This window comes from Eutrema salsugineum, unplaced genomic scaffold, assembly GCF_000478725.1.
Source record: "Eutrema salsugineum unplaced genomic scaffold, Eutsalg1_0 scaffold_12, whole genome shotgun sequence".
Taxonomy (NCBI): domain Eukaryota; kingdom Viridiplantae; phylum Streptophyta; class Magnoliopsida; order Brassicales; family Brassicaceae; genus Eutrema; species Eutrema salsugineum.
The window spans coordinates 3,122,403-3,129,723 of record NW_006256895.1 but is presented as its reverse complement, the minus strand read 5'-3'; the positions used below and the strand labels follow the sequence as shown (position 1 = coordinate 3,129,723).

At 39.6% G+C, this 7,321-nt stretch overlaps 1 non-coding gene across 1 annotated transcript; it reads left to right on the top strand.

Annotated features, from left to right (window-relative positions):
- Window positions 1–1,049: 1,049 nt before the first annotated feature.
- On the top strand, window positions 1,050–1,154 carry LOC112089577. Its single transcript, XR_002901212.1, has one exon. It is a non-coding gene; the product is annotated as a small nucleolar RNA R71 (small nucleolar RNA).
- Window positions 1,155–7,321: the final 6,167 nt, after the last annotated feature.

Here is a 7,321-nt window from a genome sequence, read left to right as displayed (position 1 = left end):
GGAAAACGAAACGTCGTGGATCATCGCCTTTTGTAAGCCTTTGAAATAGTGATCGTTGAGGTACCTTAAATGGTGGCTGCTTGGCATAGACATCCTTGTAAAGTGGTACAAAGATTGGGGTTTCTTCTTTCTTTCCATCGGTTCTGGCCTCTTCTTCGGGCAATGTGGTTATGGCGTTGCAAAACCTCTTGGGGTTATCTTCAACTCTTCCTGGAAGAACTCCACTTTGCCTCTTCATAGAGTCGGCTGTTTGGGCAACTTGCACGTCTAGCTTTTTGACGTGCGAAGATAAAGCTTCAAACTTCCCGTTCAGGTCATTGTACATGCAGTCAACCTTCACGTTCATGTCTTTAGATGCTTTTTCGTTCGTCATAACGAGTTGTTGGATGTACTGTTCAAGTCTACCGATTTGGGAAGCTAGCTGGTTCGTCGTGACTCCTTACTGTTGTACAAATTGATTGTTAAAACCCGTACCTTGGTAGTTATATGGCTGTCGCAGTTGATACGCTCCTGTCACTCCGAAGTTTCCATCTTGGAACTTGTTTTGGAAGGATTTTTGCTGTGGTGGGTAGTACAGATCTTGAGGATTCTCCACATTTGGATTGCGGTAAGAGAGATTGTTGTAATTTGCATTCCGTAAGTTGTTGTTGAAGCCATTGTTGAAGCGATTTGGGTATGGTGCTTGTGCTCCTACATAGTTCACCTCTTCTTCTTGAAAGGATTGATTAATGTGATCGATATCACTAGGCCCTTCATCTTCTGCGCCATTGTTGGTCTCACAAGCATGGATTGGGCAATTGTTTCTCTTCAAAAGCTGGCTCATCATGTTCTTCAACTTGGTTATCTCCTTGTTGTCTGTTCCGATTTGCTTCGTCGAGCGATCGTATTCAGGACAATTACTACTATTGGCTTGAGCCAAATTCTCGATGAGGGCTCTTCCTTGTGCTATCGTCTTTTGTCCAAAATCTCCATTGCTAGCTGTATCAAGCGAAATTTTGTATTTTGGTTGCAAACCTCGGTAAAATGTGCTCAGCAGGCTTGATCCAGGAAATCCATGGTGAGGGCAATCACGTTCATACTCCTTAAAGCGCTCTCAGGCTTCATAGAAAGATTCAGTCGGTCCTTGCTGAAAGCTTGAGATCTTTGTTCTCAACAAGTTCGACCTTGACTTAGTATAGAAGTGATTCAGAAAGCAGTTTTACACTCTTCCCAATTAGTAATCGATCCTGCAGGCAAAGATTTCAACCAACGGTGAGCTTTGTCTGCTAATGAAAAAGGGAACAACTTACACTTTAAATAGTCTGCTGGAACTTGGTTTGTTCTCATCATGCTGCAGATTTCTTCAAAGAGCTCGATATGGTCCATTGGGTGTTCAGAAGGAACTCCATGGAATTGGTTTTGTTTCACCAATGAGATGATTTGAGGCTTGACTTCAAACTCATTCCGGTTTAAAAATGGAACTTGAATTGCAGATCGGTTCTGAAAATTTTGAGTAGGTGCATCAAAATCAGCTATGCGATGGTTCCTGGCTTTTCTTCGGTGATGGTTTGCTGGCTGCACAGGGCGGTTAGCGCGCTCATTCGGCTGCATTCCTTGGTGGTCACCATCGACTGCATTGATGGGTGCATCAAGGTCTTCACGTTCTTCTCTCTCGCGGTTCTGGTAGTTTCTTGGAGGAACCTCATCCTCCTCTCCATCTTGTCGAGCATGATCACTTCCTCTGTGATCATTCTCTTCATTTTCTCCATGTTCGGACCCGTCTTGGTCCATATTTAAAGCTCGGTTAATAGGATCTACAGGCTGGTCGTCGTTGGCCATTCCTTGCATTCGTCTAAGTCTTCGAAGTTCTCTTTCGTGTCTGTCTATCTCGTGTAGAATTGGAATGTTTTCTACAGGTCTGAGCCGGGTATTCTTGCAATTCAGAGAAAAACAAAAGAAGGGAAAGATAATTCAGCAAAAATTTAAGAAAGAACTAGGGATCAGGTGTCTAGAACAGAAGTTAAAACAAGAAAAATAGCAAAAGGAAACGAAACAAATCCCCGGCAACGGCGCCAAAAACTTGATGCGTGTCAACTGCGTGAAGGAACAAGTTTTACCCTTAACAAAAACAAATGGAAAGCCGCAAGTGCACAGCTAATCAGTTGTAGTATTTAGGGATCGAATCAACAGAGATTTGTGTGCCTGGTATTCTTCTACGGTTTCTAACTTTATGTCTAGACTAGATTGGTTTTAGAGGTTGGTTGTTTTTCACGGATTAAACTAAAACAAAAGAAAGCAAATATATCTATCCTAAAGAACAAGTAGAAAAATCGAATGGAAAGGAAATAAAGCAAGCAAAATATCGAACTAAAGCAATTGAAATGCAGATCTAAATAAGCAAGTAAAAATCGATTAGTTTGTAAATTATGGCTAAAAACGCTGAGCTTTTGGGAACTCTACATGGATCATAATCGGTTTTAACACTAGGGTAGATAGATTGGGATTGACGGATATCGATATATAGGGTTCTAGAGCTAGAGTACGGCGGTTGACTATGTCACTGTCGTGAATCATAACCAACTGTTTCTCGCAACCCTACCAGTAGGTTTCCACTCTGGTCCTGAGGGGTGAAATAGATTTTTATGGAGTTCTGCAAGAAATAATTGAAGTAGAGTATCCTGGATTGTTAAGGCTGAAAACTGTTCTCTTCAAATGTGATCGGTTTGATCCAACTGTTGGAAGAGGGGTACGTCTAAACAAGTTTGGAGTTGTTGACGTGAACAAATGACGACGGACGTGTGGAGACGGCCTTCAAGGAGAAGGTCAAATTCCGCCTCAACAACACCGTTTCCGACTGGAAACGGAAGTGGGAGGTTGACGGCGAAAAGGCCAAGCCGGCGCCTATGGCCAATTCCGTCTGGCGGGGCCTTGTCCAGTACTGGTTGGATCCGCACAACCAGACTACGGCCGCCAAATGTTCCGGATCTAGGTAAGTAGTTAATTCCATTAATATTTACATTATTTGTTTTCATTAATTCTTATAATATATTCTAATGAAAATATTTTTCAGGAATGCTACTGACGATGCGGGAAATCGGAAGAACGTTCCGCACACTTCCGGCCAGATTCCTTTTGCCGGAAGACGGCTTATGATGGTAAGTAAATTAAAATTACTGATTTTTTTGTTTTTAAATAATTAACCCTTATTTGTCTTATAAATTTTTTCATTTTGATTTTGTAGGTTGAAGAAAACGGAGGAGAACTTCCTCCGATGACAAAGGTTTTTGCCGAGATGCATAAGAAGCGGAACGGCGAATTCACGGATCCTCGGGCGGAGGAGATCTACAACGCCGCCTGTACGGCGATCGTGGAGCGACAGACGCAGCTGACTCAGCAGGCGCGTCAAACGTCTCCCGGAGGTAGCTCGTTCCAATCGACCCCGGCGCTGATGGTGGCGGAGATGGACCAGATTTTCGAAGAGGTAAATTTAATTACTATATTTAATTAATGTAACTTTAGTTTTAAATTGAATTTCTAACCATAATGTTTTTAAATATTTTTAGGTTGCCCCAAAGAAAAAGGGGCGGGTATTAGGGGTCCATCCGTGATACCCCGAGAGCTACGGCGACTAGTCACGTTCGGGTCCCGGATCCGGTTATCCGCCAGGAGATCGATCAGATGCGGACCCATTACAAGACGAGATCGACCAGCTCTACGGTCTCTTCGAGATCATGGGAGCCGACAACCCGGTGCTCATGGCGCAGTTGGACAAGCTGCGGGCTGATGGGGTTGTTGGATCGTCTGCCGGGTCATCTACTAGGACGCAACCGCCGGTGCAGATGGACGAGGAGATGTTCTGATCTCTCGGGGTTGAGCCTCCTAGAGCCGGAGATCAGGCGCCGGCGGAAGCATCTAACCAAAGACCCGGCAAGGAACACGTCCAGGACGATGGGGAGCAGGCCGGTGACGGGATCGACGATATAGATATAGATTTTGATTTAGAGTTGTAGAGTTTTTTTGTAAATATTACAATTAATTTTAATTTGAAATTTTAATTTGAAATTTTAATAAATTTTAAATTGTAATTTTTTTTTTTAATTTAAATTTTAATTCGAATTTTTTTTTAATTTTCAATTATATTAAACGTCGTATAATCGTCGTAATATCTTTATTATTATTTTATAAAACCGTCGTACATTCGTCGTAAATATTACGTCGAATTTACGACCAAAATGTACGACGACAAATACGACGATTATACGTCCGTGATTTACGACGATTTTACGATGAAATGATTAAATACTTTACGATTGATTTACGACGATTTTTGCGTTGTACATTTTACGACGATCTTACGTCGATCATTAACGACCACTTAACGACGGTCCAGGCGAAGACCAAGTCGACGCAATTCGATGTAAAATCGTCGTAAACTATACGATGCATTTACGACGATTTTGTTTTCCTTGATGTTACGACGAAACGAAACCGTCGTATATTATACGATGATTTTACGACGATTTGTCTATTACGACGATGACTTTACGATGATTTCGTAATCGTCGGTAGTTCGTCGTCGGTAGTTCGTCGTAATAGCCCTATTACGACGAAATAACGACCATTTTGGCCGTTGTAAAATGATGTTTTTCTTGTAGTGTGAGAAGTGTTCGCAGAAATACTTGACCAGGTTTAGTAGAGGTTTAAGAGTCTTTTATCATGATAATGATAGTTTGCTTTTCTTAAATGACTTAATGAACTGATACTTAATGTTTGCTGATTAATGCTTCTCAAAAGGGATTTTGGTATGAAAGAGGATTAGCATAGAAGTTTAATGCCTTCATGAGAGGATTATCTTGTCTTTGGGTTCATGTTAAATGAGGTTGCTTGATCATTTGTTTCACTAACACGCTAGTTTAGTATGAAAGCACCTGAGCCCTTTATCCTATCTAAAACCTCTGCCTCAGCATTTCATTCACATCCGCTTATTTTTCTTGCTTACTTTTTTGATTATTTGCATTTTGCTTAGTTTAAAAATCATTGTCTTTGATCATTTGCTTGCACTTTAAGTAGTTTAGACACCAAAACCCATCTTCTTGATTGCGCTTGACTTAAAAGCTACAAAGCATCATAAGCTAGTGTCTAACCACAATTATGGATTGATACCTCTTCATTACTACAATGATAGAGGATTGATAACCCTAAACAAGACTTAAAAAGTCAAGTTATCACCATTAAAGACAGGGTTTGGCTCTTGACGCCTGGGAGGTTGTGGGTGGGACTGTTAATTGACCTGATGCCCTTGCTGGTTCTGGTTTCCCTGAGCTTATCCTTGATGGACCTGTGACTGTGGAACCTGTACTCTAATCCCATGAGAGCTCCAATACCAACTCCCTGACCCTGATTTTCATCTCTGACTTGCTGCTGATCCATACACAACCTCTCAAGATGTGCTGCTCTTTCCCTTGCTCTTCTAGCAGCTCTCTCTCTACCAGGTAAATATTGTCAAAGAATGGTTCAGCTAGCTCACAACTTCTGCTTATGGTCCTTGGTCTATTGGACATAAACCTGAAACTTCAGAACTTGTAGATTTAATCAATAAAACAAAAAATAAGCACTTTACTCAAGAACAAACCAGAGACTAATGCTAAATCCACACTTTGGAAACATCACCAATTGATAAACAAGAGTTTTCAAGGCTCTTAGGGTATCAATCCCTTTATCTGTTGTAGCATAAAGAGTGTCAGTCCAACAATGTGGTTTAGTTCACTAATCTATGAGGTTTGTATCCTAATTTCAGCAAACAAGATGGTTTTGATTTCAAACAAGAGACTAAAGACAGTTTAAACTAGATTAAAGACTTAAACACGCAATAAACAAGAGCAACAAATGATTAAGATGATGAAACAATAGAGTTCTAAACATGATAGTTAGCTAGGGTACATCAGGGTTTAATCAAAGAGTTAATGACACTGATGATTAATGATCTCTGCAGCTTAGGATTCATTTCAAGTTTCAATCTTTCTCAAGCATCAAAACACGATTTCAAACATTACTCATACCTAATTATTATTAGAGGAACAATGAAAGGAATGCATTAAACACTAATCCTAATATACCATCTATGCTCAAAACAGCATTTCCATGTGAATCAAACAATAGACTCTTGATTTAGCTGGTTCAGACATTTCATCAAACACCTTTTGGGTGGATGTTGAACATAAATCGATGATAGTTGACTGTGCTTTTAGACTATTCCCTAGTGGCATGGTCATTCGTGATTTAGGACTATACTAGACGGTAGCTAAGCACATTTGAAAAAAGTACCCTAGAGGAATTTGAATGATTTTGATTTAGATTAAAGAATATACTAGCTCTGTTTTTATCTAGACTTAACATTGACTTATCTTTCTCATTGAAGCATTAGATCAGGGAAACAAATCATACATTCATGACTCCTTTATCCTTTTACCACTTTTTGTTGATCTTGAATAGCTATTTCATTTTTACCTAGTTCCCCACCTTACCCAACCTCTTTGAAACCACATGCATTCTTGTTTTTCATTGTCCTATATGCAAATATGTGCAAAAATGTCGGAGAAAAAAAGGATCAACGCAGTTTTCAGTCACTGAAGACAGAGACCTGCGATTTCTTGAATGATTCATCAAAGGAGGAAGCTTGGTTTGCCTCAGAAATACTTCAAAACATTGGTATATTTTCGTCACTTAGACTCTCTCTTATAATAAAAAGTGTTTCCTCTTTCAAAAAAAAAAAGAGAAAAAAAAGAGAATTTTTTTTTCAAAAAAAAAAAGAAAAGAAAAAAGAGAAAGAAAAGGAAATAAAAACTTTAGAGAGTCTAGGAGGATCAATTTTTTATCTTTGAGGCAAGCCTTGGTTTGATTATTTGGAGTTTTTGGAGATCATCTTATTGATGCCTGAAAAGATCTATGTCTATGGGAAGTAGTTGTTTACAATAAAGGAGCATGGGTTATGCAACAACACTTGGCAAGGAAGAGTGACTGAAAATTGTGGGCATCAACAGGTCCATTCTCTCTTGCGGTTTTGTATAATAAGTAGCATCCTCAGATCTTTAGGTAACCCTAAACACTTTAATTTCACCACTTAAATAGCCTTTAATGCCAAACGCCCATTTATCCTGAATGATGTCTTTGATGAGAAATTTACACTTTGCACGTAATGAATGTAGAGAGCTAGTTGACTAGAATTGAGATTTAGATTGTTTAGATTTTGCATAACGGAAAAAGTGGACTAGTATCTTTTGTATCTTGGTGAGAATTTTCTAGACTAAGTTGCGATTGTTGTACGATCAATGGTCATAGTTTA